Source organism: Anolis carolinensis, chromosome 5 (assembly GCF_035594765.1).
Source record: "Anolis carolinensis isolate JA03-04 chromosome 5, rAnoCar3.1.pri, whole genome shotgun sequence".
Classification (NCBI taxonomy): Eukaryota; Metazoa; Chordata; class Lepidosauria; order Squamata; family Dactyloidae; genus Anolis; species Anolis carolinensis.
In genome coordinates this window covers 207,000,227-207,006,226 of record NC_085845.1, presented here as the reverse complement: position 1 = coordinate 207,006,226, position 6,000 = coordinate 207,000,227, and the positions used below count along the sequence as shown (strand labels likewise).

The 6,000-nt window shown below is 42.1% G+C and overlaps 1 protein-coding gene across 1 annotated transcript in view; it reads left to right on the top strand.

Moving 5' to 3' along the window:
• The first annotated feature begins 587 nt into the window (after nt 1-587).
• LOC107983725 (zinc finger protein 135) overlaps nt 588-6,000 on the top strand; it is a 28,960-nt gene continuing 23,547 nt past the window's right edge. Inside the window, exon 1 of the mRNA XM_016998495.2 lies at nt 588-724. The gene's annotated coding sequence lies outside the window, so the exon portion shown is untranslated. The remainder of the gene's footprint in view (nt 725-6,000) is intronic.

Here is a 6,000-nt window from a genome sequence, read left to right as displayed (position 1 = left end):
TATCCACCCAGCGTTTTTGTTGTAGTTCTTATTATTTTCCCAAAGCTCTTTCCAGAACTTTGTTGTTGCAGTTTTCTCTGGCTTTATGGTTACTGTGTCTGTTGTTTGGTTCAGACTCTGGTAGAACCGTCTTTGGTCTGATTGAAACAGTTGATGATGATGATGATGATGATGATTATTATTATTATTATTATTTATTGCTTTGGTGGCCAATAGTCCGGCCATCCAGCGGCCTGCGGAATTGTGAACTGGCCCCTTGTTTAAAAAGTTTGGGGACCCCTGTTTTAATATATTAATAGTTTACTATTATTACGTTATTATTTCATGCCATCTATTGCTATATTATTATTATTAGTTATTTTATGTCACTTGTTATTGCTATTTATTACTTTGTTATATAATTAGTTTATTATATTATCAGTTTGTGATTATTGTTATAATACGATCAATATTATTATATTGCTTGTCATGTGTTACTGTTATTCTATGTCCTTGTGTTATGATTATTATTACGCCTTCTGGACGAGGATTGCCCTTCCTCCTCCTCCTCCTCCTCCTCCAAGCCCCGCCCCCTCTGCGGGCCTGGCCGGGCGGTGACGTCAGCGCGCCCTTGCTGCTCAGGCGCGGAGACCCCGCAGCGAGCTGTCAACGTCAGGCGAAGGAGGAGAAGAAGGAGCGCGAGAAGGAACGAGAGAGGGAACGAGAGGAGGAGGAGGAGGAGGAGGTGAGGAAGGGCCTGGTCTCTTTCATCGGCCTGCCTGCTCTTCGTGGGCCTTCCTTCCTTCGCCTTTCGGCCCTCCCTTTCGCTCGCCACGCGAGGCAGGCCTCGGGCTGTCGGCTAGGCCTCTCTTGGGCCCTGCTTGCTTGCTTCCTTGTTTATTCTTTATTCTTATATTATTACATACATATATATATATATATATATTATTGCTGTTGGCGAAGGCTTTCATGTCCGGAATCACTGGGTTGCTGTGAGTTTTCCGGGCTGTCCGGCTACGTTTCAGAAGCATTCCCTCCTGACGTTTCGCCCACATCCAGGGCAGGCATCCTCAGAGATGGTGAGGTCTATGTGTCGTCGAAGGCTTTCATGGCATCTCTGGGAATGCCTGCCATAGATGTGGGCGAAACGTCAGGAGAGAATACTTCTGGAACATGGCCAGACAGCCCGGAAAACATACAACAACCCTGTGGTGAGATCTGTTGGAATCTAGGCCAGTGGGGTTTATATATCTGGAAAGCCCAAGGTGGGAGAAAGACCCCTTGTCCGCTGGAGGCAAGTGGGAATGTTGCCATTGGATACCTTGATTAGCATTGAATGCCCTTGCAGCTTCAAAACCTGGCTGCTTCCTGCCTTGGGGGGATCCTTTGTTGAGAGGTTTTAGTTGGTCCTGATTGTTTCCAGTCTGAAATTCCCCTGTTTTCTGTGTGGTGTTCTTTATTTACTGTCCTGATTCTAGAGGGTTTTTTTTAAAATGCTGTTGGCCAGATTGTGTTCATTCTCATGGTTTCCTTCTTTCTGTTGAAATTCCCACCTGCTTCTTGTGGATCTCAATGGCTTCTCTGTGCAGTCTGACATGGTAGTTGTGAGAGTGGTCCAGCATTTCTGTGTCCAGGTTGGTTCATCACCTCCCAACAAAAAATTCCCCCAGGCAAGAAGCAGACAGTCCTTGAATCTGCAAGGCCATTAAATGCTTATCAAGGTGATCAATTGCAACATTCACACTTGCCTCCAACAGACAAGAGTTCTGGACATGCCACAGGGATATATATATATATATATATATACCCCACAGAGCTCACAACCTCTAGGGATACCTGCCATAGATGTGGGCGAAACACTGGGAGAGAATACTTCTAGAACCTGGCCATTCTAGAAAACTCACAGCAACCCAGTCATGCTGGCCATGAAAGCCTTTGACAACACCATAAATAAATGAAATCTAATAACAGTAAATGAAATAAGGAATAATAAAAATAATGTGAAACAACATAAAAATCAACTAAGCGTAACAATGAAAATTATAAATTTTAATAGTATAGTTTTAGTACAATTATCATCATCATCATCATCATCATTTAATTACTTATTAATTGCCCTCCATTCAAGATGCTCTAGGCGATTTACAAGATAAAATTGTAAAGGATAAAAATACATACATACAAATATTGATAAAAGTAACATAGATTAAAAGCTCTAGTAAAGAGCCAGGTCTTGAGTGCTAGGGTAAAAGGCCCTAACTCACGCATGGCTCTCATCTAGGGCGGCAAGGCATCCCATAAGGCAGGGGCAGAAATAGAAAAAGCTCTGCGTCTGGTCCTTTCCAAGTGCACTTCTCTAGGACCCGGTACATAAAGTAAGTCTCGTTGGGATGGGCGTTGCGACCTCTGATGATGGAAGAAGGAGAGACGGTCCCTAAGGTACGATGGGCCCTGGCCGTAAAGGATTTTAAAGGTCAGAACGAGTATCTTATATAGACCACGGTAATCAGTTGGAAGCCAATGCAGATGCTGCAGCACTGGTGTTTTGTGGCATTTCATGGGTGTTCTTGTGAGTAGCCTGGCTGCCGCATTCTAAACAATACGGAGCTTTCGGGTCGTGGACATCGGAAGGCCAACATACAGGGCGTTGCAATAGTCCAGCCTAGACTTGACCGTGGCCTGGATGACTGTTGCCAGAGCCTCATCAGATAGATAGGGTGCCAGTTGCCTCGCTTGTTGTAGGTGGAAAAAGGCCTGTTTACTGGCAGCAGCGACCTGAGCTTCCATTGTCAGCTGCTAATCTAAAACGACACCCAGGCTCTTAACGGTGGGCGAAGGAGATAGGGCAGCACCATCGAAGGTGGGAAGCAAGTGGGTCAGACCAGTCGAGCGGCCATGCCAGAGAATCTCAGTCTTCGCCGGGTTCACCTTCAGTCTACTAGCACATAGCCAGTTCGACAGAGCTTCCAGACATAAGGTGAAATGGTCTGGTATTGACGTTGCTCCAGGCTCCAAGCGCAGAAGGAGTTGGGTGTCGTCCGCATATTGATAGCAGTCTAGGCCGAAACTCCGAACCAATAGCAAGGGGTCTAACGTAGATGTTGAAGAGAAGAGGGGAGAGAATGGCACCTTGGGGAACCCCACATAGGAGGGAAGATCTATCAGGGACTTGATCCATATACTCCACGCATTGGCTCCGGTTTCAGAGAAATGAGTTGAACCCATTGAGGGCCTGACCGTGAACTCCGGACATGGCGAGACAGTGAATCATTAGATTGTAGTCAACGGTGTCAAACGCTGTGGTAAGGTCGAGAAGTACCAGTAGCGCTGATCCGCCGCTATCAGACTGGCGACGAAGTTCATCTGTAATGGCAACCAGGACTGTCTCCGTCCCATGGCCAGGGCGGAAGCCTGACTGGAAAGGGTCCAGGCCGGCTGTATCATCCAGAAATTGTTGCAATTGTCCCAGCACAGCCCGCTCTATCATCTTACCCAAGAAAGGGAGTTTGGAGACAGGACGATAGTTGGCAAGGGTCATGGGATCCAAGCTAGGCTTCTTTAGCAAGGGATGAACCCTTGCCTCTTTTAGATTGTCTGGGAAGACATTATACACACACACATATATGCACTTAAATCTAATAAAATAATAACAGTAAATGCTAATAAATATAAAAATACAAAATGACAAGGAATAATAAATAATGTGAAACAACAAAAAAGAACTAAGCATATTTATACATTTTAATACTATAATTCTGATATATATATATATATATAATAAAATCCAATAAAACAATAATATATATGAAATAATATTAATATCTAACTTTAAACAATAATAAAGATAATCTAATAACAATAAGTAATAATAAATATAATAATATGAAATAATAAGGAATAATTAAAAATAGTATGATGAAAAAACATAAAATGAACTAAATATAATAATGAAATTTATAAATGTTTAATAATATAGTTTTAGTATCATTATTATATACATGTAATAAAGTCTAATAATAATAATAATAAACTTTATTTGTATACAGCCCTATTTTCTCCCCGAAGGGACTTGGGGCGGTTTCCAATATGTAAGGCAAACATTCAGTTGCCGGAAAGGAAACCGTACAGACAATACACTAGAATAAACACATAGAACAATACAACAACCCTAAATAACTTGAGAAGCCAAAATAGCATCCTAAAAACCAAAAACCAATTAAAACATACTCAAGTAAAAAGTAAAATATTAAAAACCCCTATCTTGGTTTCTCCATCAGTAAAAGTTCAGCAAACCCATGGCCAGGATTACAAAATGAGCATGGCCAACTATAAACGGGCTGGGCCAGGGATAGTGCATCAGCGTATCATAGGGCCAGGGAAGTGGCTAAAGTGCAGGACAGAGTGCTATCTGGTCACCTGGGGAGGGTGTTCCAGAGACAAGGGGCCACCCCCGAGAAGGCGCTCGCCCTCGTCGCCACCAGCCGTGCTTGTGATGATGGCGGGAGCAAGAGGAGGGCCCCCCGGCAGATTTTAGAGCCCGCACCGGTTCATATGGGGAGATGCATTACAAAGATAGGCAGGGCCCGAACCGTTTAGAGCTTTGTAGGTCAACACCTGCACCTTGAATTGGGACCGGAAACTTATCGGCAGCCAGCAGACCTGCTTTAATAGGGGCGACGTATGCTCCCTATAGTTAGCTCCAGCTCCAAAGTCTAATAAAGTAATAACATAATCTGACAAAACAATAAAAAGTAATATAATGATAATAATATGAAATATTATTGAACATTAAACTATTATAATAAATAAAATGACAATAATAAATGAAAATAATAATAATAAATACAGTGACATAAAGCAATAAGAACAATATGAAGCAACATAAAAATGAACTCAACAAAGAAATTTGTATAAAATGTAAACTTTTTAATCTATCTATATACAGTAGAGTCTCACTAATCCAAGCCTCGCTTATCCAAGCCTCTGGATAATCCAAGCCATTTTTGTCGTCAATGTTTTCAATATATCATGATATTTTGGTGCTAAATTCGTAAATACAGTAATTACAACATGACATTACTGCGTACTGAACTACGTTTTCTGTCAAATTTGTTGTATAACATGTTGTTTTGGTGCTTAATTTGTAAAATTATAACCTAATTTGATGTGTAATAGGCTTTTCCTTAATCCCTCCTTATTATCCAAGATATTCGCTTATCCAAGCTTCTGCCGGCCCGTTTAGCTTGGATAAGTGAGACTCTACTGTATATAAAAGGAGAATGGCATCGCTCCACCGGGCAAAACAACAAAACTAAAGGCCCCCCAACCTAGAAAATTGACAACACAACCCCTCATCCATGTCTCTACGTTCTTACAAACAAACCACATCCCTAACCTCCATGGGGCCAAAAAACCCCCCAAAAACCAGAATGCACCCCTTTGTGACCCACCTTGATTGACACTAAACAGCCTTGCAGCTTCAAAGCCAGGCTGCCTCCTAGGCCACAGCAAAAAAAAAAAAAAAAAACCCCGCCACTTCAGTGTGAATTTTAAACCATTGTGTAGAAGGGGCCTCATATAATCCTGTTCCACACAAATCATATAACATTATCAATATAATGTGTAATAATTACTGTGCTCCAATAACAATACACAACAATATAATCTCTAAAATCAGGACAGTAAATAAACAACAACACTCAGAACACAGGGCAATTCCACACAGGAAACAACCAGGCCCAAATAACACCTCCCAACAAAGGATTCCCTCACGCAGGAAGCAACCAGGCTTGGAAGCTACAAGACCATTCAATGCTAAACAACTTAAATAATCACACCCAGCTAACACAGTAGAGGATTCTTCCACGTACTAACCAGGCAGACCTTGAAGCTGCATGCCTATTCAATGCTAATCAAGGAGATCCATGGCAACACCTGCCTCAACCAGACAACAGTTCTTTCTACCACATTGTACGTTATTCCACACATATATCAACCCCTTTCTGGCCCACCTTGATTAAC